The 26,711-nt window shown below is 37.1% G+C and overlaps 2 protein-coding genes across 2 annotated transcripts in view; one reads left to right on the top strand and one right to left on the bottom strand.

Annotated features, from left to right (window-relative positions):
* LOC120533871 (leucine-rich repeat neuronal protein 3) overlaps nt 1–1,383 on the bottom strand; it is a 65,288-nt gene extending 63,905 nt beyond the window's left edge. The window contains exon 1 of the mRNA XM_039760943.1: nt 1,041–1,383. The gene's annotated coding sequence lies outside the window, so the exon portion shown is untranslated. The remainder of the gene's footprint in view (nt 1–1,040) is intronic.
* The window catches only part of immp2l (inner mitochondrial membrane peptidase subunit 2), a 1,365,073-nt gene that overhangs the window by 849,022 nt on the left and 489,340 nt on the right, over nt 1–26,711 (top strand). The gene's annotated exons all lie outside the window — the stretch shown is intronic.

Genomic DNA, 26,711 nt, shown 5'->3' with positions numbered 1-26,711 from the left:
TTTAGAACGTTTTTTTTTTTTTTTTTCTTACAAATAAATCATTCAGGTCTCGTTTATCTATTCATTCTGGTATTAATAAAGAGCAGTATGAAAGGCAGTATCTGAAAATGGCTGGGATGAAAATGTATATGTGCCACTGCAGAACAATATATGCAGGAATTCTTGCACCTAAGAAATAAGCAGTTCGGCTTATTCCTCAGAGGAATATCACAGGAGAAATGCCACACTGCAATCATGTTAATTATAAAAAGAAAATGAGACATGGTATTCAGCTGTTCAGTTTGTTTGCAAAGCTAAAGAATATTTTCAGAAAAACACCAGTTGAGGCTTTTTCGTGTGGTTTCTGTCTGCATTACCTATTGGTTGCTCATCCTGATTATAATGGAGAAAAAAAGTAATTTACCACCAACCTGCAGGGGAAGTGGGGAAGAAGTGATGCGTGCTTACGTGTGTGTGTGTCTGTCTATTTTGTTAGTCACATTCCTGTCATTTGGTCTTATACACTGGATACTTCAGGGCCAAGCCAGTGAAACCCAAGAAAAACATTTTCATTCTAACCCTATTTCAGGTGCAGTATCTTGTATCCTGTTTACTCTAAGGATTTTCCATTAGTGGTGGTTACTTCTCAGTACCTTTTCTTTTTTCTTTTTAAAGATAGCACTAGCTATTAAAGATGCTTATCTGTTATAATGTTAGTCATAGAGTCTCAGATATGCTAAATGAATGGCAGGTCCTCCTGTTTTATGTAACACCTACCTCTAACTGATGCTAGCAAACAGCATCACAGAAGACATGCACATGTTAAAAAGAACACACACGCTTTCTATACTGTATTGGTGTATCAGCAGAATGCAGAAGATGCAGTGCTTTAACATTTATTAAGAAGCTTTATAAATGCATACTCCTTTTATTATCACGGCACATCTTCTACAGTATAACAGGAAGACTATTTGTGTTTTGTCTAAATATGTTAAGATTGAATTAAAAAAGGAACACAAGTATAAAATACAATAAAGTAAAAAAAGTAGCATCCTACTTACCTTCATACTTGAGCTACAAGCTCTAGTGAATGCTTTGCCTTTGCATTCATTAAGCTCCTTTGAAGGTTTTCAAGAACAGTCCTGTGCTGCAGAGAGCTTGCACATTACAGAGTACAATACATAGATCCTTTTCCTTTGACAGTAAGAGAGGAAACTGCTTGCTTCCAGCTACAATTCCCCGTTACACTTGCCACTGATCTGCTCCTGACTGGCAAATGCTCACAATCCAGTGAAGAGAACCGTGGCTCTGCTTTTTATTTCCCCCTCCTCTTTTCCGCTGTGGTTAGTGGTGCATCATTCACCCGATCAGCTGTCACATTGACATGGTGCTGCCTGCTCAGCGGTCATTAATAACTGAACACCCTCCACTCCCCAGAGAGGAGCCAATCGCTTCAGCGTGCAGAGCTACAGTGCTTGCAGCTGCCTCAGTCTGGTTGGCTGAACTGGCCTGTCTGTTAAATGACACTGCTGTTTAAGAATGGGTGGAGGGGAGGGGGCGTAGATATATTCTCCTGCTAGTCCTTGCAGCTTTGTTGTACACTGTAAGGATTTTTGAGGACAATACTAAACAAACAGATTTTATGATGGAGAAATGAGACTTCTACCTTCTTTAAAGTATACCTTATGTGAAAAATAGTATTATATCCATTTTGCTTCTATTGCAATTGAATACAAAAGTCAGTCCTTGACAGTCATAGGGGCCTTTTTAAATTAAATCAAACTACTGTTTTATTTACTCGACACTCTACAAGACATTACATTTTAAGTCATGCTAATCATGCAGAAGATACATAAGTCACCTCAACACTTTGTTTTCCATTGCTTGCAATCTATCTATCTATCTATCTATCTATCTATCTATCTATCTATCTATCTATCTATCTATCTATCTATCTATCTATCTATCTATCTATCTATCTATCTATCTATCTATCTATCTATCTATCTATCTACTTTATTGTTATAACAGCTCTGTCTGCAAGGAATATGAATAAGTAAAATATAAATACCACCATAGAACATAAGGACAACAGTAATCATCATTCCATAATGGCCCACTAACAATAAATAGGGTATAATAAATGCAACTTTTGTTGCAGTTAGAGTCAAGATGACTTGTGGATAATTACTGTTATGAAAACTGGTTTCCTCATAATAATTGATCCAAGTCACTTAAGACTATAGGTGGAAGGAGAAAAAACAGAGGGCAAATGAGTGAGATACAAAAGATCAGATGTGATTTTTTATTTAATATAATTACACTACAACACTCTTTGTCTAGTACTGAAAAAACAGTTTAGTCCTATATCACTAAAAAAGTCAGACTTTCTTTTATGAGTGGTATCTTTCTGTGCCATACTACACTGAGACAGCCAAGGTCCTGCAAGGGGCTAAGCCACTGTTTTTTCTGGTGTTTTAGCTGTAGTACGAGGGTGTTGTACCGTGTTAGCCATTATGGATGTAGTGCGAAGTCAAGCAAAATGACACCTTTTATTGGCTAACTAGAAAGATTACAATATGTAAGCTTTCAAGGCCACACAGGTCCCTTCTTCAGGCAACATGTTTGCCTGCAAATACTGTGCGGTTGTATAAGTGTCATAGTAGCATTTTGCTGCATGCTGATTAGAATGTGCAAGTAGGAATTTCACTGTACACTGTACATGTGAAGAAAATAATGAACGTATTTCTGCCCCATCTGACTTTCCTTATCATTACAAACTATGCATAATGAATTTGGTTAGATTTTGTGACTGTAAATAAAGTCTGTAAGAAAAAAAGATTGAAACGAAATTCATGAGGAACAAATCTCTACCACTCAGCACTCCTTCCTTCTGTAAATGGTACAGGGCCATTAGCACTTGCACCAGTAGATTCAGCTTCTATCTTTAGGTTGTAAGGTTACCAAACAATCCTTAATAACAAATACTAAAAGAAATATTTTAATATAAAAACATGGTTTGTACATTCATTTTTGTGTGTGTATGTATTTGATTTTTTCATCCATTTCCAGATGAAATTTACAACTACTAAAAATTCAAGGTAAATGAAGCTACTGTTGTATTAATAAATTACCTACAAGTCTCTTTTGAGTGCTCGTGAAACTGTTTTTTTTTTTTTGGTTATACTCATTATACATTTGAGATTATTTTTTACATTTTTCTTTTAAGAGAGATGCAGTAGCACTTGAACTTTTCTAAATAAGAAAGGTTGCCCAACTACAACATTTACCAATTATCATCCATCCATTTTCTAACCCGCTGAATCCGAATACAGGGTCACGGGGGTCTGCTGGAGCCAATCCCAGCCAACACAGGGCACAAGGCAGGAACCAATCCTGGGCAGGGTGCCAACCCACCGCAGGACACACACAAACACACCAAGCACACACTAGGGCCAATTTAGAATCACCAATCCACCTAACCTGCATGTCTTTGGATTGTGGGAGGAAACCCACGCAGACACGGGGAGAACATGCAAACTCCACGCAGGGAAGACCCGGGAAGCGAACCCGGGTCTCCTAACTGCGAGGTAGCAGCGCTACCACTGCGCCACCGTGCCGCCCACCAATTATCAGATATTTTTCAAATATGATGATAAAGCTGCACGAACCCTGCCATAAAGGTGAGTGTCTCCCTATCCCCTGCGATTAACAAAGAGAAAAGCGTGGAGCATTTTAGTTTACTTCATTTTGTGCATTCATGCATTAGTTTGAGAAGAGGATCCCAGGATAAAGTCACAAGAAAGTTACAGGAAAAATAACTTACTTTCAGACACCGCCTCGGGGTGTGCTCATGCTAGCACTTGTGCCCACTCACACGCTGCTAGCCTATTTCATACATGTCTTGCAGAGTTTCAGCATAGCACTTGTGCAGAATGTAACGGAGTCAGCCACTATAGATGGAAGAGAGTGGTGTGTTGCAGGATTGGCTGTAAGATTTGTTCCCCGAGTATAAGAGGCACTTCATGCCTCTAGGGGTTGTCTTTAGACTCAGTGGTGTGGATAGTATGGTTGATATAGCGATTTCTTTTAGTATACCAAACAGCGGATTCTGTCTTACTTGTATATATTATCTTTTGTATAGAAATATAGACATTTCATAGTTATTGTATTTGTTTTGTTGGAGGTATTTATATAGATTTTGGGTTTGTAGTGCACTTTGTTTTTCTTGTATATACACTGTTTTTTTTCCCTTGTAAATATTTTTGTGACTCTTTGGAGTTTGCTGTGTGTAGTTTCTTCCTGATTGCTTTCTTTCCTTAGGAAGACTACCGTTTTGTGTATATATATTTTTTGGCTTTATATTTTATTTTGGGACTGGCAAATACACTGTAAACATTCTTCACTGTTTTTTGATTGAGACGTTTTTTGTGTTTTTGTGGACCTGTAAATAAAACCTACATTTGTTTTTGGAAATTACCACCTTTTTGTTTTTGTGTCTCCGTGTCTGACTTTTCTCAAGTCTGATCCCGTTTGGTCCAGAGCTACAAGACACGCACTGTGTAGTCTAGTGCCAACCTTGCAACTACATAGTGGGCACCACCAGGGCATGTATGTCCACCCTATCTTGGACACAGTCATGCAGGAGACAGATTTTTTCCACACTACACACGTTTATTTACAACTGGGGAGCGTTTCACCCTGCTCCCCACAGCGTGTTTTGTGTTGGTATGACTCATAAACTTGAAAAAATGTATGTATTGTCTGGTGGTGTAATCTTTTGATCACTGAACATTAGCACTTGGTGCATATTAACAATTTACCCTATAGAGTAGGTATGATTCTAGAATATGAGTAGCATCTGAAAATATTACATTGAATTGTTTTCTTTTGTTTCATTTTCTTAGTTTAACATTAAATAGTATTTATAACTTTAATAATTTTCTGTTTTACATATTTCCAAGTAGAAATTTTATTCCAAGTATTGTTTTATTTTTTTCAAAGGGTAGAAGAGATGTTCATTGTTTCATGCATGGAAAGCTCATTGACTCATCATCAGCCAAACCTATGACTGTAATTTTTTCATTTATTAATAGTTTCCCAGCAACATAGATTACATTTCCCCTTGTTCAATATAAGATGCCAATTAACAAATATTCAGAAAGGATTCAGTGTATTTACTAGCAAATTATATCTTTAGCAGCTTATGTTACAAATAAACAAATTTAAATGTTATCCTTGCTATAAATGAACAGTCTTTTAACATCACAGTATATTTGTGGCTTTAACAACTTTTCAAAACAGAGAAATTATAACAACAACTAAATAGTAGGGCGGTACGGTGGTGCAGTGGTAGCGCTGCTGCCTCACAGTTAGGAGACCCGGGTTCGCTTCCCGGGTCCTCCCTGCGTGGAGTTTGCATGTTCTCCCTGTGTCTGCATGGGTTTCCTCCGGGCGCTCCGGTTTCCTCCCACAATCCAAAGACATGCAGGTTAGGTGGATTGGCGATTCTAAATTGGCCCTAGTGTGTGCTTGGTGTGTGGGTGTGTTTGTGTGTGTCCTGCGGTGGGTTGGCACCCTGCCCGGGATTGGTTCCTGCCTTGTGCCCTGTGTTGGCTGGGATTGGCTCCAGCAGACCCCCGTGACCCTGTATTCGGATTCAGCGGGTTAGAAAATGGATGGATGGAACTAAATAGTAAATAGCACAAATACATTTGTTTTAAGGACTTTATTTAACATCAGATCTTACACAAAGCAGCTTAACAGCGTTTCCTGTGACAAGTAAGTAAAATAAAAACGTTTTTTGTTTTCATCCCAGTGAAGTGTGTGTTAGGCCTATTAATGTCCTTATAAAGACCTGCTGTAAATGAGTGTCGGATTGTGCATGTATGTACCTTGCAACAGACTATCACTTCATCTAAGGTTGGTTAGATGTTTCTAGGCTCAGGCTACCCAACCTTGTAGGTGGATAAGTAAAGGGAATTGTTGAGATATCACCTTATCTTTACTTAATGGTAATCTGGTTCAAGCACATAGAGAACCCAATAAATTGAGTTAGAAGAACCAAACATGTATTAAGGATGTGCCAGTAACTGGTAGTGGAGGGGGAATTCATCTGTGTCTACCCCAAAATGCTTCTTGTGTGTCTCAGGAGAGATATGGGGCATTGAGTCAGAATGGACCCTGTTCAGGCCCTGGTCGGAAGCTTAGGTCCACCTGAAGTAAGAGATGCTAAGAAGCTGAACAAAAAGATGCAATATTGCCGTTAGGGTTACCACATTTAAATGTTAAGTACCAGCAGACCAAAAAGTTATCAGGTGCTTCAGTGGTAGAATTAAAAGCTCAGCTCAAAGAAATTTTGTCAGGCCATAGAAAATGACTTTATGGCAAACCTTTCAATGACTAAAGAATGTGAGAAAAAAGGTTGACCTCCACACTGGATATTATTAATAGGTGAATGGAGCAATTTAAGAAACTTCTAAACCCAGTGTATATGACCTCCTAGAAGGTGGAAGTTGCTAGAATGTTTGGTTGGAGTTGGGTTCATCTCTTTGGCTGCGCATACTGCTGTGAATAAAACTGTCCACACTCAGTCACTCAGTGAAAAATCGCAACAGTGCTTCAAGGCTGTAGGAGTGGTCCCTGGTTTTGAAAAGATAGATTGGAAGGTGTGCTCTGATTGCCATGATATCACTCTCCTCAGCCACCCTGGGAAGGATTGCGCTAGGGCACTGGAATAGAGACTCAGATAGTTGAACCTCAGATCAAGAAGGAGCAATGTGGATACCATCCTTGTCATAGAAAAGAGGACGATTTCTTTTACCTTGCGCAGTTACTTAATGGGTCTTGGGAATTTAGCAGGATTTTGGACTTGGAAAAGGCTTGTCTGTTCTTATAAACAACAGTTTTACTGTGTACGTAAGTAAGTATGCCTGGCATAACCGTATCTGTCAGATACTACATGCGTCACTAGAGGTCTCTAGAGAGTGCTATTGAGCTAAAGTGAAATATTTCCTTTGATACAAACATTAAGTAAAAAAAGAAATCTGTTACTTCACTCAAAAGCTTTACTGAGTCGGTAAATATTCATGTCTTATACCTCTGTATATCAATCAGATACTACATATGTTCTACCTGCTTGCTTACTACAGTTTGGTGTTCCTTATTTATATTGCCTATTGTATAATGTTATGTTTTTTTCTAACCTGCATAATCCAGACCAGAGTCACTTGGGGAGTAGTTGCTGGAGCGTATCTCAGCTACCATAGGGTGCATGGCAGGAACAAACCCTGGACACAGTTCCCAGTCCATCTCAGGGTGACCACACACACACACCAAGCACACACTAGGCCATTTATCGTCATCAACTTACATAACCTGCATGTCTTTGGACAGCTGAATGGAACTGGAGCTCCTGAAGAAGCCCACGCAGACACGGGGAGAACATGCAAACTTCACACAGGGAGGATTCCTTATGGTGAGGCAGCAGTGCTACCACTGCACTGCACTACCATGCCACCCATTTTGCATCATGCCTCAACGTATGTATTCATGTACAGTAAGTTCTGTTTGAGTGAGTGCATTATGCATGTGTGAGTACTAAAGTGAATGTTAGCGTGAAAAAATGTATTTGTTCTAAATAAACTTGGCTGCTGCTGGCAATTTACACAGCTCCCTATAGTCAGTCAGTAGGAAGTAGTTATTACACCAAATCAAGATATTCTGGGTGAAGCAATAGTTTTTCAAAAATTACCCCCTTGTTCCCTGCCCTGGGTAATTCTTAGGAATTAGCTGACGCCTCTGTAATACATACCTCTAGAATCGTCATGCTTAATGTGTGTTATAGGGCTTGACTAGTGACCACGTACTAGAAAGTATTACATGGAAGTTGCTACAAGAGTTTATGGTTTCAAGGCTGCTGCTGCATATAACTGTGAAGCAAAAGCTGTGTTTATACATTTGTCACTTGTCAAGAGTGTGTCTTTTCTTCCCTCCCGTTCATGATTTTCAAGTACAGGATATTGAGACACCAGAGAGGTTTAGAGAGCATCTTGTTTAACTGAAAGAATGAGATTGTGATACAAGCAACTGAAATGAGGTTCGTGTGAAGGGTTGTTAGGCTCACACCCGTGTGAAATGGTGAAGAGCTCAGAAATATGGGTAGACTTTGGAGTAAAGCTTCTATAACTCTGGATTGAGGGGAGACACTTGATGAGGTTTAATCATATAGTTAGGATACCCTTTGAGTATAAAATGACATAATGAAGGGTTTATATCTCCTAACTGGGACTTTCTGGGAATTTCCCTGGAGCAGCTTGAAAAAATGTTGAGGATAGGTGCAGCTAGTCTGTTTGCTTCAGCATGCTGTCTCTATCACCCTTATCAGAATAAATTGAGTGAAATTAAAGTGAAAAGTGGATGAAAAAGCATATCATTTGTATGCTTCTGGAAAATATATGTAAATTCTGTTTATGTTAACCATCAGATAGTTTATTTTTAGAGTTAAACAGCACCATCATAATTTAAAAAATACAACATTATTACAATGCTATACACCAAACTAAAGTTTACTGTGTTTTAGGATTTGTGTACACATTTAATGAGACCAAAATCAGCTAGATGCTCTATAGATAACTGAACAGCATCAAATCTAATTTCTTTGTGAGAGAGCAATTGCCAGTATTCTCACAGAATGCTAATCATGTAAAACCAAATATAAAGATGGAGGAAAACGAAAAAAAAAAAAAAGCATAAACAATCAATCCAAAAGAAACATGCATAGAACTTTCTTTTTGTTTAAATACTTCATAGTCAATCATACTATATAAATGGCTATTCTGTGCCTGTATTAAACAAGCAGTACTTATTGTATCATATAGTACTTTTATCATGCATGGTATACAAATTATGTAATATTTAATTTCATATGAAATAATACAAATGTTATCTATCTATCTATCTATCTATCTATCTATCTATCTATCTCATTGTGTTGCAGAAAGTTATCATTGGAAAAATAAAAAAAAATTTCAGTTAAGTCAGGAAACAGTTATATCCATTTTTAAATCGTTCATGTGCTGTTTTTCTGTATAAACTGCCATAGATTTCAATAATTTTACTTGCAGTAGTAATGTTACAAATCTTTTAGGTTTTATTGCACAACTGCTTCAAAACTCTGTAGCTGACAAGTTTATATCTATGTTTATACACTCTGCATTATCTACCGTAATATGAATTCCAAATGTTTAATACACATTAGAGAGCTGTAAGGTTTTGCAGTCATTTTAAGACCTTGCACACACTTAACTATCCCCAGTATCAGGTGTAAAGTTCTTTTATTTGCTTATGTAACACTCATATTTAAAGATTTGCAATAAGAATGTTTACCTGCACAGATATTGACTAATACAGTTTACTGTAGCTAAAGTCAAGTTGCCTGCCATGGTAACTAGCTACATTATCTTGAAAATCACTGATGCCTGATCTGAGATAAAGCAACACTTCCTAGAAAAGTATTTACCATTCATTCCTGCTGAATAAGTTTACTAGTGATGGAGGTAAAGTGTCATGTCGCTTATTTGCATTTACAAGGTACAGTAGTATTAGCCATTGTTACTGGACATCATAATTGAAATAGGTTATTATTCAACATTTCTAGCACTGTACATTGTTATGTAACGCATACTGCATCTACAAATATAATGACATTGTGCCATATTATATATTGTTATATAATAGCAATGCCAATAAGATAAGAACAGCAATTATAATAACAATATGAAAAGCTACTATACCAAAAGCCATAAAAATTAATGAAAGCTACATTTGTTTTTTTTTCTGATCAGCTATGAAGTGTGAGAATAATATAACTTTTATATATTTCCTAGGTATTTTTGTAGAAATGCATAACTTCATAAAAATCAAAACAGCACTTATCTCTTGAATATTTGTCATCCATAGACTCATCCATTTTCCAAATCTTCTCAGGATTTTGCATGATCATATTCAGTGAAGTTTATCCCCGCAGTGTGGGGTGCAAGGTAGGAACCATCCATGAGTGAGATGTCAGTCCATACTACAGATGGATACTCTCACACATAACCTCACACTCATTCACATCTGGTCAGCTTAAAGTCAGCAGGCAGTCTGTCAAACAGCAATTGGGTGGTGCTCTTCTTGGGTGTGCAGCTTTACTTGGAGCTGCTGGATTCAGAGTGAAGAATACAACTGTGTTAGCCAGCTGAGCTGAAAGAAAATTCTCTCCTTCCCTGGTGACCAGTTGGACTTTTTTTTAACAGAGGGCCCTTTCCATTTCAGCCTCACTACACAGCCTGAACTGTTATATTTATAAAATAACTTGAAACTTGAGTGCCTCAAGAAAACCCACACAAAGACAGAGGAATAGAAATGTGAACACAAACTATAATCTGACTGGTAATCATCCCCCATCTTCTAGAGCTATGAAGCAACACTGCTAACTGCTGTGGCATCACATCATTCAGTATTTATAATAGAACAGTTTAACTTTAATTGAACTGTTTACATTATTTTTATTATTTGTGGGATGACAGCGGATGTATAATGGATTTAAACAACACATAATTGTGTATGTTTGGCCAGTGTATCTCTTTGGAGTACTATGAGTGGTGTGACCCCTTTAATTCGAATTTAAGGCTTCATAGTAACTAGCCTTTTCTGTGGAAAGTCATCAAGTTATCCTGATCCTATTGAGATAAATGATATCCCCCCTGAGTCAAACAAGCTTTAAAAAGCTGTTCCTTCACACTTTTGGAGATGTGTTAGCATCGTTGGAACAGGTTCATATTGGATTCAAACTGAATATCCACAGGGAATAAATGTTCTCTGAAACAGAAGAGAACAGAATGGAATCATTACAGGAGGGATTTGGCACCATGCTTAAGATTTAAAGAAGAGATGATGACAACTGGAAAGGAATAGTACAAACTACTAATGATTGCTGTGCTTTTATTTAATGAAATCTTACAGACATTGTTGCAATATGAACAGTCTACTCTGTTCTGATAAGGTTAGGTTGAGGGTATTAGTTACACAAGCAAGAACTTCATTGTAAAATTTTGGGGCTTTCAGAACTAAGGGCTTGGACACTTACTATGGTTTTATTTATCCTTGGAATATTTTTAAGACTGGTATTTTGTGATTTCACAGTTTTATGTATACAATAATAAGCTTTATTAAATGAATGGAATTAGTTGGCTAATAAAAATTGCAGAATGGCTGATAAGAAATACAGCATGCTAACCTGGAGACATATTACTTCCATGTGATGATTTAGCCCTTCTTTTTTTAGGCTTTGATTTTTTTTTTTATCATTAGGTTTGTGACAGAACTTCTTTAATACACTCCAGACATACAAATTTTCAACTTCTGAGAATGCAGACTTGAATAAAAGAAGAATATTTATTGCCAACAGCTGTGTTATGCCAAACGAGAATATCTTCTGAATAATAATCTTATTTTACTCATGTCTGTGACTTATTATCTACTGTGCACCATCATTATTAATGCGAAACATATTGCATTTTCAGTATTATATCAAAGATATGTGTAGTAATTCTATTGAAAATACCAGTTATTTAGATTTTTTTTAATATAAAATGGTATTATTACGAAAGTGCTCTTTCTCGCTCTTTTGTATTTCATTTTTAAGTAAGAGTACAAGTATTTGTATTTGACTATTAGGGCAGGGTCATTTTAATGTAAAGTAAACTGGATGTTTTATTACTTTTTTTTTTTTTACAAACTTTTTTACATGGCAATGCTAACCTGTGCATTAGTAATTAATTAAGCCCAGTTAATGTGTGTCAGTCTTTGGAAAAATATGAATGCAGTGATAAAATACATATGTAATGCTGATAGATTCTTTGCATCTCTAGAGGTTCAGAATAGTTCTACTATGTATCATTGTTTTTATTAGAGTCTAATACAGGACCAGCCTCAGTGAAGTTATTGTCCCAGACAACTCTCAAAATGCATTGCCCCTTGACCTCTATTTAAATAACTCTAGCTGTAGCATTTTATTGTGAAAATGCGTGTGGTGATACAGACTGTCTTTAGCATGGGTCGGTACAGCATCAGCGTGCCCTTGCCATGTTAACAGCTCTAGACAAGAGGCATAAGATGTCTTCGTCATGGAATAATTACTGTATGTCCCCATGTCCTTCCACTATGATGATACATTTAAGCAACGGCCTGTGCCACCTGTGCCATACGTCAACTACGGGCTGAGAAGTTTGAATGTCTTAGTACTGTGGTTCTCAACCTGTGGGGCGGGCCCCCCTAGGGGGCGCAAAGTAACAAAAAGGGGGGTGTGAAGATGTGAAAAAATGAAAACAAGAATCAAAAATATGAAAAAAAACATCTGTTGAACCAAAACAAATTAACTTAAACTACATTCTGATACTAGAACAATACATATAGAGTTAAGTAGGTATAATAAAATATGCATCTATATTTCAAAAAAATGTTAGGGGGAGCGCGATTAAAACTGTTATGAAAACTCGGATTGCAAATACTTAAAGGCTGAGAAATGCTGTCTTAGTATCATTATTCACCTAAGTGAGGCTTTGCACATAATAACAAATTGCAATGTCTGGTGTTTGCTTTTATGAAATTCAGCATTATAGCGTTTGTATCTCGTATTTGTAGAATAAGTAATGAATCATAATAAAATGAGGTGTTGATTTTGGTGATTTTCTAGAGGTTTATCTTCACTTATTTTTATAGCCCATATTCAAGTTATAAAACATGTCTATTTCTGTCCTTAATGATAATGTACTGTATTGATAACATCATACCTGTTAAAGAATTCTGCAATAATTATATTGACTGGAGTACTGGAGGTAGTAAAATACAGTATTCAGAGCAATGAAAGCAAATGGCAACGTACAGGAAAATATAACACATTATAAATGGTCATGCATTGTCTTTGTAACATAAGATGAGAACACATTGCTGCTGTCTTTTTTATATTTTAATAAAAAATAAACTACTAGTAATAATGATTCAGCTAATATATAGTATATCTGAGATCAGACGTTCTGTAATAAAGGTGATTGTTTTATTAGTTCTATATTATTTTGTTTTCTTTATTGCTTATAAGAAAGTACAATGAAAAAACACTATTTTGGGCCATGTAAGCTTGACGCAGAGTAATAAATAAATCTGCCGCGCAAATTAAGCGACAAACTTTATGGTTCATGCATGAGCCTAATAAAAGAAAATGTGCAACATCATTTACTAATGCTGCTTTACGGTCAACTCCCTTTTTAAATTGTGAGAAGTTGTGATTGACTAGGGTGACACAATGATTTATAAATGGACAAGGATTTAATCTTGCCCTGACAAGCACAGCTGCCTTTACCATTATTATGCCAGTCTAGTGAAAAATAAAGAAAAAACTAATCAATGCCTATACTGACAGCAGTCTTCCTAACATTAAATGCAAGCAAAAGTTTAAACAGCCAAAGTAGCTGAAAGGAAAAATGCACAGTAAATCTAATTAGTTACAAACTGTGACACATATCAGAAAACAAAAACAGCTTACAATATATTCTTGTTCAGTTTGTAGTTTAATCAAATACTTTTTTGTTACATTTAAAAAATATCTGTACAAAATTATGGAGGTCAGCCCCTCCTATTGATGATGGCGGCCTAGTGCCGTGATCCACCTGTCTCTTAATGACTTTTTTAAGGTTAACTATTAAATCTAGTATTGCATCCTCCAGGATTCCTCCTCATTCTTCTGTTAAATTAAAATCCAACTTAAGTCCTGTAATTTCAAATGTACTAGGAATGTGGTGTAAAGTCAAGAAGGATGGAGGCTGTTATACCTTAATACTGTACCATGATATCTGTTTTTGGAGCAAACCCATATTCTTTACAACTTGGGTAAGTCACGGCACAGTGACTCTTTGGGATGTTTTTGGTAATTATGAACTCTGGATATTCCAGTCTGTCAGGTCCATTTTCACTATTCTCCTCCTGTTTTTTCTCCTTTTGGCAACATGCAACTGTTTGATAATATTCTTTACTGTTATTGCTCTACTTTCTATAGTTCTCTATCATCTTCCTTGAAACCTGCAGTAGCTATATATAGGCCTACTGTACACTTTTATGTAAGGGATCCTACATATTCACTCAGTTTGGAAACACAACCGTCTTCTATGCCCCTACTTCCTCGAAATCTGTTTTACGAAGATCCATTCTTCTTTTACCCATTGATGTACTTCAATTATATTTCACCCTACGCAGGTGCTACACTATGGGTGTGGCTTAGGATCACTGGTTCCAACCCTGCCATTCCCTTGGCATCTTTTAAAATATGTTGTGGGAGTGTCCCTGGTACCCCTCTGGTTTTCTGTTACTGCCTTCCTCCCTACCATTCTCCCTATCACCACCACCATTCTGTCTTATTCTTCCTATTGGACTTTCCTTTCTGGGTCTGACAACTGCAAAGACAGACATAGATTTTCAATGGAAATCAGATAACCATCTTTTGCCGGTAAGCTTCTTTTTTGCAATCTTTTACTTCTCGAACTTTCAGCAGCGAATTTGTACCTTTCAAAATATTTTTAACTGGATTCTAACAATGTGCACAACACAAAAAAGAGCAGCTGGTGGTAGCAAAGAAAGAAAATGGAAAGAATGCTGCAGAAGCTCATGACATTCACAGTTAACAGCGCAAAATGAAAATTACAACTTTAGTCTTATTTCATTTTTTGTTTCTATTTTATTATATAATGTATTCAATGTTTTTAGTTTTATTCAACCCTTCTTATTTACCTGCATTATGCTACTCGATTTTTTGTTCAGACTCTTATTCTCTTTAGGTTGGATTAATTTGAATTTGTTGATTGACCCCTAAGAAAATGCTGTCTGGCCTCATGCAGAATGCCAAAAGGGACATTGCTCTTTTGGGCCCTTGAGCAAGGCCCTTAACCTGCAATTGCTCTGTCCTGGGTATGAGGTTAATCTGCATCCATCCCTGCATGTAGGCCCTCGAACCTGCAGGGAAAAACTTGGGGGTTGGTGGCAGAATTGACACTCCAGTCACCATAAAAAACCTCACACTGTTCCACTCCATCTGAACTAGTGTGGTGCTGAGGTGTCACCTGTTGCATGGCTGAACTTGGGTCCTAATCTGAGATTCTGAGTTGGTTTGTCATGTGGTGGGTGCAGCAATGCGCTGTATCAGTGTGTGCCCACTAACCTCTCATGCAGAAGCTTCTGTGAACTTTCCTGTCTATTGTTACACCAACACTGCTTCTCTCCCTCAGCTGACTTCCAATTTTACTATCGTCCAGTTCAAACCTCTTGTCCTTTCCTACTTGTGCTATACAGGTATGTCCCTGTTTCTCACAACCTACAGTATGTGGTCATTTTATGTGTTCTGCCTACTAATTTTATCTTTTTTCTCAAGATGAGCTAAACATGAACATTGTTGTTGCTGAAAATATTCACAGGTAATATTTGTTATTTATTTATTTATTCATTTATTTATTTATTAGAAAGAAAGAAAGAAAGAAAGAAAGAAAGAAAGAAAGAGAATTTGGTTAAGGGTGATTTTATTTTCTCGTTAAGTGGTGGATTTTTGATGGAATAAGAAAAAGTAGCCTTATTCAGGTAGGAAGTCAAGTAAATCTCTATTTACGGTAACCGCATTAAGTTTGCATGTAGTGACCAAAAACGCATTTATACTCATGGCAGCCCATTCAACCTGTATGACTATATTTCTCTAGTAAGTAGTTAGTTTGGTAAATGTCTCACACCTAACAGTGAAGTAAATTGTTTACATAAGTTTTTAGCAAAAAATAGCTACATTCGATGAGACCCTCCTGATGAAAGAAGAGTCGTGCATGTTATTAATGGCTTTAAGAAGGAAAAAAGGAGAAGGTAAAGTGGCTGACCTACTGTATTAACCAAAACTTGTGAATGGAGGGCAAGTATAGTTTTTTTTAAGCAGATGCATGACCTACATGATGAAGAGCTTCAAATATTTTCACATGTCTTCTTTGTACTTTGATGACCTGTATGTACAGTAGTTCTTTGTTCGTCATTCTGGCACCCATTCAATTCTGGTCTGAGAGGCTGGCAGTCACAATAAAGTATAGCTGCTGTCTTGTACTAGGAGTCCAAAAGCACATAAAAGTTCCAAAAAACCACTTTCAATAATGCCCACTAGATGGGGGGTATATCACCAAACCCCAGCTAGATATAAGGGCAACACAGAATCTTGATAAAAATAAAAATATTTATATCCACAAAAATGCTTGTAACAAGACTGAGCTCCACAGAGCACAAAAGGCAAGATGGTGTTGCTTAACACAAAAGACAATCCGAGAGAACAGTATCCCAATACAGAATTCAAAGATGTAATCAAGAGGAACAGAACAGGAGATCAAATAATCCATAAATCACAAAAAAATACAATAAAGCACAAATAAACTCGCCAATCCCACATGTTTGAAATATACTGCCAGAAACTGCGGAAGACTTTCCAGTCTTCTAGGGCGAAGGACAGTCCCTGGCAGTGATCAGCAGGTGGCCCTACCTTTTGAGGAATCACACACAAAACACATGGAATATAACACAGACAGTTTCTATACATGGACAAAACCAAAAATAAAGAAAGATGCACCAACATCTAATGAAGATAATCAACATAAAAAGATACAAGCATGTGCAAAAGAGAAATCAAAGATGAACTTGAAACCTAACTGAAACACAGCTGTGAGGTAGAAATTCTGATATTCCATGAATTTGTCATCATCTGAGCATGTTTGTGGTCAGAGAGAGGAATCATGCAGGTGCCTATTTCACCTCACTTCTGCCACCTTAAAATTCACCAGTTTAGATATGTGGCAAAGTGCACGTCTGTGCATCTAACATCATTTTTGGTATGTGGCCCTTACCAGGTTTTAAGAATATGTAGATTGATGAAAATCATTGTCAGAAATAGCTGATTGGTTACCAAACACAACTGGAGTAAAAAAAGTTATTTTTTTCTTTTTAGGAATTTCATTAATTTATATTATTTCTCAAGGAGGGCAGTGTTCTGATTAAGTAAAATTGATATGAGAGGCAGTGATGATTTTCATATTTATGTAAGACATAGGCTGCCAGAAAGTGCCAAGAACCTAGCAATGTCAACTGTAAAAAGATTTAAAAAAAAACTAATCCAAAGTTACTATCACATACTGTTTTAGTTCTCATTCCCAGGTTGGTAATTAGCTCTCCCATGACCATGCCTCCAGTGTAGTGATATTCAGGCACCTCTTCAAGGCCTACTTCTTCACAAAGCACCTCTAAATTCCTAAAGGTTTCTTAGCGCTCTGCTCTCCTTTGGGTGACTACTGTTTGTTCTGACGGTTTCATTTCTTAACCAACTGTGCTTTTGTCGTATTGTTTGTTTACCATCTCATGCTGAGACTACAATGGCTACTGTATATAAAGTATGAAAGTTTTCACATTTTATTGTTATTCATCATGGAATTACAGTAGATTTAACTTATTTTTTTGCAAACTGATCAGCAGAAAAACCCTTTCATGTCTAAGTCTCTGCAAAATAGCCTAAATTAATTACAATTGCAGAGACTCCCCAACCTGACCAGACCTGACCTGACCTGATCTGAAGAAGAAAATCTTATGAGAAAAGTACTTGGGGTGGGATTTTTATGACAAGAAAAAAGGGCAATCAAGGTTACTGTAAAGCAATTTATGAAGAAGAAACCCACGTAGAGATACCAAGTAAATCACTGCAGAAAGAGCAATAGTAAAGGTAGATGTATTGAGTCTGGCTTATAGCAGAACTGCAATGATGAAAGTGATTTTTTTTTGGTTTATATGGGACCAGTACTAAGCACTTGTCTCTGTTTCAAATACTCAGGTTTAGAGTATGTACACTTACATTCAAGGTAATTGCTTTGGTAATATGTATTTCTTAAAAATTAGAACTTTTAAAAATAGTATTTTAAAACGTTAATTTTGTCTGCATTGATAGAAGAATTCTTCTACTTTGGTTTACAAATGGATACAATTCTGTGATGCAGTGTCTCTACAGAGTACAACCATTATTAGTCATGATCATCAGTTTTTTGCTGTTTCTTTTTCAGACAATATAGATTTTGTTTCTGTGTACTTATTATATTCCTGTCTTTATCTTTACTTAAGAAGTTCACATTTTAAATATTACAATGTTTAATACTGTAGCTACATGGAATTAAATTCCCTAATTGTTACCATCAGATTAGTCACTCCGACCCATGCTGTGTTTTTTCAGAACCTTTCCAACTAAGCATTTGCACAATGTAAAGATAAAAATGGGAAACAACATTAGCTGGAAAGGCCAAATGCAGTTCAGTGATGAAAACAGTTGGGAAGAAGCCATGCATTTTTTAATCTGAAGGACCAACAGCATGTAAAAAAAGTTTTTAGGCTAAATTTAATTTCCTTAAAGCTCACTCAGCAATCTAACAATTAGATAAGATTCTAGAACTGACTTTGTGGGTTTTCCATGCCATATGTTTGCTGCTGCTTGTTAACAAATGTTTGCCACAATTTAAACAGCTGTATGACAGGAAAACATATTTGCATGTGGAAAGTGACCTTGATGCAATCTTATTAGAAGTATTTGCCAGTAGGTACAAATTTCAATAAAAACAATTTGCACATTGACATAAAAATTAATCCCTATGAGAAAGTATGTGGAAAATCTTATTGTGTCATTTTTATGGCAGTGTAGAATTCCATGTTTACTGTTGCATTTGGTACTTCAGAGCAAAAACATATTTTTAAATTAAGTCCAGTGTTAAATTCTCAGATATCTTTTAAAATGTTATTTAGGATAAATGTTACGATATTATTCATAAAGAAAAAATATGTGGCCAGATGTAGGGATCACAGGTCACACAAAAATAAAAGTTGGCACACCAGCCGGTTCATCCTGTTTAATGAACTGAACATGTCCAACAAAAATGATGCCTCTTGGCATTTTATCCTTCTCACCCTCTGGCTTAATGTAAACAAACAGGTTCATCTCTAGTTGCAGATTTAGGGTCAATCAGACAGAGCTCCATCCTGAGGGTTGCTTTGGTCAAAAAAGATGTTTCCTTCCGAGTAGCCGGGCTTCTTATAGCTTAGGAAATGGAAGAGGCAGGTCTAAATGTTTCTCGGTGCTTGTGGATAGAAGGAGAGGAGAATGTTTGCGACAGCGCCCTCTCTAGTGCTGAGCAGGTCATTACATACCTCGATTTAGCTCATGAAGAGATCCTCCAACGAACATGAATGACAATGTAAAATGCAGCTTATAAACTGTTGCATTGTGTCTTAATGATTTGGGAAGCATGAAAAGTTCTGTGCCATTGTGCCAGCTTAATTAAATGATTGCCACATGGCATGCTAATTAGCAGATACCAGCTGCACCTTGACCAGATTTAAAAGGAGCAGGTTAGTGCCAAAGGGGGTATTGTTTATTGTTTTTGATTTGTTTGCATAATGATAACTTGTTGGAGAGAAAGCTGTGGTGGAGTGATATTTTGCATATAAGTTGATAAATTTTTTATACTAGCCATTCCCCACAGCTCCGCTCGTGTAGTAGCGAAACAGGACAAACTTTAAAAATCAATAAACAAAAAGGTATCACTAGCTAAGCAGAGCCATGTTATGCTCCAAAACACAGAGGTAGACCGAATCCATACTCCAGATGACACAATACCCCTTCCCCTCGACCCGTAGCCTCTGTCTTGGATTAGCGCAAATATATTTCTTCTGTAAGCGAAGTATGATTCTTAGCATGATGAGATAAGTCACAAAATCAGCCAGAATGTTCAAGCAAATTCTAGAAAAAAACCCAATCTAAATCTGTTAAGTAGTTCTCTTGTTCGCTAGCTAAGCGGATGTAAGATACACCCTGAGGCTGGCATATGATTGAGGAGGGCCCTGCGCCCTTCCCCTTGGCCTGCTGCGTCTATCTCAGATTAGCACAAATAAATCAATACCGCAAGTGAAGTACTGTGTTTCCCTGAAAATAAGACCTCTTCCGAAAATAAACCCTAGCATGATTTTCAGGCTGCTTTGTAATATAAACCCTATCCCAAAAATAAGTCCTAGTCAAGATCATTAGCTGAAAAGTAAGGCACCTAAGGCCAGGTTTATACTTAACATGATGTGACACGTGTGCCTTTAACATCCATTAAATTCCGAGGACACCTTGCCACAGAATCTCTGAAAAGGATGTTTAATGATTACATCCATCAGTTTGGGGAAGCGCCCATTCCAGTAAGCATCGGGTGCAAGACAGAAACAAAATCCCTAGACGGGGTATCAGCTCATCACAAGAGGAACTTTAGTACACACATACACTATTGTCATTGTAGTTTCACTAAATCCCCAAACCCTCATGTCTTTATATGAAAAACTGAGCACACTGTGGAAACCCACCAGGAAAAACATGCAAACTCCAGGCAGGGAACACCAGCGACGTGACTCCCTGCGAGACAGCAGCGCTACCACTCTGCCACCCCCATATGTGTAACTATTAACAGTATTCATTATTTGAATAAAAAAAAGTTAACGATTTATTTGTAAAATGCAACATAAAGACTTTAATGCATTTCATCATGAAAGTGATATCAAATATAAATCTAATTCTAAATGTGCAGAGACCTGGAATATTATAAATTTAATGTGTTCTGCACGGCAATCTGTTGCTGCTTGCCACTACTGTCAAGTCAGGAAGAAGCCCCAGAAGCTCCTAATTGATTAACAACTGGGTCGGTTTTAAGATGACGTTTACGACGGTCTACTTTAATGATAAAGTAAACTACAAAATTAAAGTGGATATTTCGAGTTTAAAGCCAAAATTTCCACTTTAATTACAAAATAGACATTTTCATTATGTCTTTATTTGTTTTTTCTCTGTGGCTCAAATACACCGCCATACATTCTGATATGGTGTAGTGAAGGTGCAAAAAAAAAAGACGGCACGGAAGATGCGAGACTTTTAAAATGTATCGTGTCATTACTCTGGGGAATATGCAACACTTGAATATAAAAGCAACATGAATACATTTGTATAGCAGCATTTTGCTTCACCACATCTAACCATTCATCAAACATCAAAGTAGCCACATTGCTCCTGTAGGATCCACAAAGCAGCTGGTGTAGCAAGAAATTCAGGCTGTAATTCAGGGTTTGAATGTGGAGAGTTATGATGATATTCCAGAAGATGCCATGACCGTATTTGGATAAATGTATATTATGCTGCACATAAATAAATATAAGATATCACCTGAAAATAAGCCCTAGTGCATCTTTTGGAGCAAAAATTAATATAAGACCCAGTCTTATTTTCGGGGAAACACGGCATGATACTTAGTGCAATGAGACAAGTCACAAAATCAACCGAAATGTTCAAGCAAATTATAGAAAAAAAAGGATCTAAATCCGTCAAGTAGTTCTTTAGTGAAAAGCGGACAGACATACAGACCAGACAGACAGATGTTGGATTTTATATATAGAGAGATTGCTTACTTTTAAGTCAGACAAAGCAAATTTAATATTAGTGTTTCTGGAGGAATGTTTTATTTCATTGATGAGAACAGCAATACTTTCGTGTCTAACTAACCAAACCGTGACTGTTTAGGGCTGACTCAGGATGTGAAATTTATTGCAGGGTTTGGGGGGAGGTGCGTCAAACCAGTTTCACAAGAGATTCAGTGCAGGACATTCTTATAAGCCAACCACTGCAGGAAGGCCATAAAGCTAAACAAATTGTATCCACTACTTGTGGACAGGTGTGAAAAGTCAGTGTGTGTACGCATTGGTCTGAATTACAGTATGGCTGTTTGGTTTTGAATCAGAGGCCATTCTGTACCATGACACCCTATTGGCCTAAAGATTTGGACAGAAGTGTATAAAGTTGGTCGCTTTACCCCTCCTCCTCTCTCTGACACACCATGGCCATGAAGAGAACACAAATAAGGGACACAACTCTGCAGCCATATTGACACAGGCTTGTGGCCTGTCCTAAAGAAAGATGACTAGAAATAATGACTTGACTGCAGACATTCGAGTAAGTACAAGTCTGTGTGCTGCCTGAAACTACACATGTAGCATTTATCAGGTTGTGCAGTTGCCAATATTAAAATATACTTAGTTTCATTATTATTAATTTATTAATATTATCAATAATGCATTTTTAACATGGGTAACTTAATTCCTACTTGTCCTTTTACTCTATGTAATTACCTGAGTTTATAAATATAGAAGGGAAGGTGGGGAGAATTTATAAAGTACAATACCTTATATACAGTGGTAAGTCTAAGGGATTTAAGGCATTCTGATAAAGTGTACATAATAGAGTACAAAGGGGAAAGTAGAGTAATATAGGACTCTACCTGGCTATCATGAGGAAGTGTAGGGTTAAAGGCTGGAAGATTTTGTATGACAGTTTTGTTCTTGTACACTAAGCAGTGGAACAAGCAAGAGGAGGGCACTGGAAAGAGTTGATAGAAGGAGGCTCGAGTGCAGCGGCATTTGGTAGATAGGCAAGGCACTCTGAGAGCTGTGGTAACCATTGTATGGCAGCTTGGATCCGAGTACTGTATCAGGAATACTGCAGGCTGCATCAAAGAAGAAGTCAGTTGCAGTGACATTTGGTAGATGGGCAAGGCCCTCTGGGAGCTTCAGGTGGTCGCAGCACGTGTCCATTGAAGGATTAGGAAGGCAGCGAGCTGCGACTTTGAGGTCTTCAGGCGTCCTGATAAGAGCTGAATGAGGAAGTGAGGAAGAGACAAAATGGTCTTTAACTCTCTTTATGTTTGGGATTTTAACTTGCATTTTATGCATTTATTTATTGAACTATTTTATGACTTATTTATTGTACCGTTTTGCACATTAATTAAATTATAAAATACTAACTTTTTCAAATTATTATTATTATTATAACTGTTCACTTCATTTAAACATATTTATTGTTATAGGATTTTCTGAAAGAAATTGGGTAAATAATAACATTGCTTTACATCTTTTTTTGGATGAATTATTAATATGAATAAGTGTATGGGAATAATATTCACTTCTCCCTTGTTATTAAAAGGGAGGTCCACTTTTTTAGACATATGTGCTCATTTAAACATTTATCAGGACCTATTTTTATATCTCTGGCTGTGTTTAAATCTGTTGCTTGTATGACTAGGTACATGGGTTCAACTCGGTGGATGTGTTAGAAAAAATGCTTCATTCCTAGAGATGAAGAGAGAATTGCATGATTGTAGGCTTTACTTTAAGACCGAGCAAAACTGCAGTGTAGCAGTATTTGCACATCAAGGCACCCTTTTAAGCTTGTAGCAAAGTAAGTTTTAACAAAATGCTGAGGCCATCAAGCATACAGTTTTGATGGTCCAAAAAATCCAGGCCTTTTTATGATAAGTAACAATTACTGCCTCTAGCCACTCTTCTTCCAGTCTATGTTATGCCTACTGCAGCATCTGAAGAAGAGAATGAACAAAAATGATAAAGATTTAGTAGCTGAATTTGACAGAATTTAATTTTCTGTCTGACTTCTGTTTAAGGAAAATAAATGCATTAAAATTTTTCCTACTTTTTTGCTTGCAGTCGAATATGGTAGAAATATTATGTAAGGACAGGCTCATTCCTTTGACATGAATTATAACCCTTCACAAGTAAAATTAACTGCACAGAGCAATTTACTTGGGGAAGCTTGTAATTCCTTCTCACTATTCTGAGTACACTATAGCAAAATAGAACACAAATTTATATGCAACAAAGCACTATATAAACATCCCTCATATATACACACACATCTGCAGATTGTTTTGGAAACTGGTATGATTTTACCACTCATATAGAGTGAAGCCACCAAAAAACTATACCCCCCAATAGTAGACTTGTGATTATTTATTAAAGAAAGCAAACAAAAATCCCCAAATACCTAAATTCAAAAAAACTAAAGTCCTAGACACAATTGAAGTAAAGTAAAACTATAATGATTAGAAAAGCAAAACAAATCTGAAATAGCAAAAAGAAAATTTAAAGTTTAAAATCCAATAGGAGAACAAGAGATTTAAAAGGAATACAAAAATGAACAAAAACTAATATCCAAAACTGAAAAAACATCTTTTTCCAATATAAATGAAGCCAGAAAAGCAGTGTAATACATCTGGTGCCTTTTTAAAAGTTTTCTCAGGTTCTATTGGTAGTATCCCCCAGCCAACAGAGTTTTGTCTGTTGAGGAATCCATTTCTGTTGTTACTTTGTTGATGTTAAATTGTCCTGAGAGAATTAATATTATTTCACATCTTGACACACTACCATCTTGGATTTCTTTAAGCGCCACCTTTTTGTCTATATCTGTGTATTGTTTCTACCTTTTGACAACTGAAAGTCGCAACATGTAATGCCATTGTTGACACAGCATTGTGCATGTCTTGGTTGTCAAAAATTCTGGATATATTCAAAACGTTTTTGCATGGCCACTAGTGTTTTAGGTGTTTGACTTTAAATCTTTTGTTTGGTTATTTTGAGTTTTCTTTTAGTAAGTATATTGTGCTTTGTTGTTTTTGGAAATTTTGACTTTGGTAACAACCCTTGCTTAGACCCTAATTTTTAGTAATGTTAATATGTCTTTTTTAAAAATTCCATTTCTGCCTTTTCCATCCCTGGCAGAATATAGACACACAAATGCTGAATGCCATCACACCCTGTCATATCAGGAGGTTCTTCTTACAACCCCTAGGAACTGCATAAAAGCAAAGTAACAACACCTGCGGTTAATGACCTAAAAATGATCTAAATTAACAAGAGAGAATTGAGTAATTCCATTCCACCCTGCCTGCACTCTCTTTTTCACCTCTCTTCCACACTCCCCATTACTCCCTGTACTGTTAATCCAAAGTATTTAAACTCATCCACATTTGCCAACTTTTCTCCCTGCATCCTCACCATTCCACTGACCTTCCTCTCATTTACTGTCTCATTCCTACTGACCTTCATTCCTCTACTCTCCAGAACATATCTCCACCTCTCCAGGGTCTCCTCAACCTGCTCCCTATTATCGCTACATATCACAATGTCATTAGCAAACATCGTAGTCCACAGGGAATCCTGTCTAATCTCATCTGTCAACCTGTTTATCACCATTGCAAATAATAAAGGACTCAGAACTGATCCCTGTTATAATCCCACCTCCACATTGAATGCATCCGTCACTCCTACCGCAGACTTCACCACTGTCACACTTCCCTCGTACATACAGTGGTGTGAAAAACTATTTGCCCCCTTCCTGATTTCTTATTCTTTTGCATATTTGTCACACAAAATGTTTCTGATCATCAAACACATTTAACCATTAGTCAAATATAACACAAGTAAACACAAAATGCAGTTTTTAAATGATGGTTTTATTATTTAGGGAGAAAAAAAATCCAAACCTACATGGCCCTATATGAAAAAGTAATTGCCCCCTGAACCTAATAATTGATTGGGCCACCCTTAGCAGCAATAACTGCAATCAAGCGTTTGCGATAACTTGCAATGAGTCTTTTACAGCGCTCTGGAGGAATTTTGGCCCACTCATCTTTGCAGAATTGTTGTAATTCAGCTTTATTTGAGGGTTTTCTAGCATGAACCGCCTTTTTAAGGTCATGCCATAGCATCTCAATTGGATTCAGGTCAGGACTTTGACTAGGCCACTCCAAGGTCTTCATTTTGTTTTTCTTCAGCCATTCAGAGGTGGATTTGCTGGTGTGTTTTGGGTCATTGTCCTGTTGCAGCACCCAAGATCGCTTCAGCTTGAGTTGACGAACAGATGGCCAGACATTCTCCTTCAGGATTTTTTGGTAGACAGTAGAATTCATGGTTCCATCTATCACAGCAAGCCTTCCAGGTCCTGAAGCAGCAAAACAACCCCAGACCATCACACTACCACCACCACCATATTTTACTGTTGGTATGATGTTCTTTTTCTGAAATGCTGTGTTCCTTTTACGCCAGATGTAACGGGACATTTGCCTTCCAAAAAGTTCAACTTTTGTCTCATCAGTCCACAAGGTATTTTCTCAAAAGTCTTGGCAATCATTGAGATGTTTCTTAGCAAAATTGAGACGAGCCCTAATGTTCTTTTTGCTTAACAGTGGTTTGCGTCTTGGAAATCTGCCATGCAGGCCGTTTTTGGCCAGTTTCTTTCTTATGGTGGAGTCGTGAACACTGACCTTAATTGAGGCAAGTGAGGCCTGCAGTTCTTTAGACGTTGTCCTGGGGTCTTTTGTGACCTCTCGGATGAGTCGTCTCTGCGCTCTTGGGGTAATTTTGGTCGGCCGGCTACTCCTGGGAAGGTTCACCACTGTTCCATGTTTTTGCCATTTGTGGATAATGGCTCTCACTGTGGTTCGCTGGAGTCCCAAAGCTTTAGAAATGGCTTTATAACCTTTACCAGACTGATAGATCTCAATTACTTCTGTTCTCATTTGTTCCTGAATTTCTTTGGATCTTGGCATGATGTCTAGCTTTTGAGGTGCTTTTGGTCTACTTCTCTGTGTCAGGCAGCTCCTATTTAAGTGATTTCTTGATAGAAACAGGTGTGACAGTAATCAGGCCTGGGGGTGGCTACGGAAATTGAACTCAGGTGTGATACACCACAGTTAGGTTATTTTTTAACAAGGGGGCAATTACTT

This window comes from Polypterus senegalus, chromosome 8 (assembly GCF_016835505.1).
Source record: "Polypterus senegalus isolate Bchr_013 chromosome 8, ASM1683550v1, whole genome shotgun sequence".
Taxonomy (NCBI): domain Eukaryota; kingdom Metazoa; phylum Chordata; class Cladistia; order Polypteriformes; family Polypteridae; genus Polypterus; species Polypterus senegalus.
The sequence above is the reverse complement of the archived record's forward strand: the minus strand, read 5'-3'. Positions and strand labels throughout refer to the sequence as shown.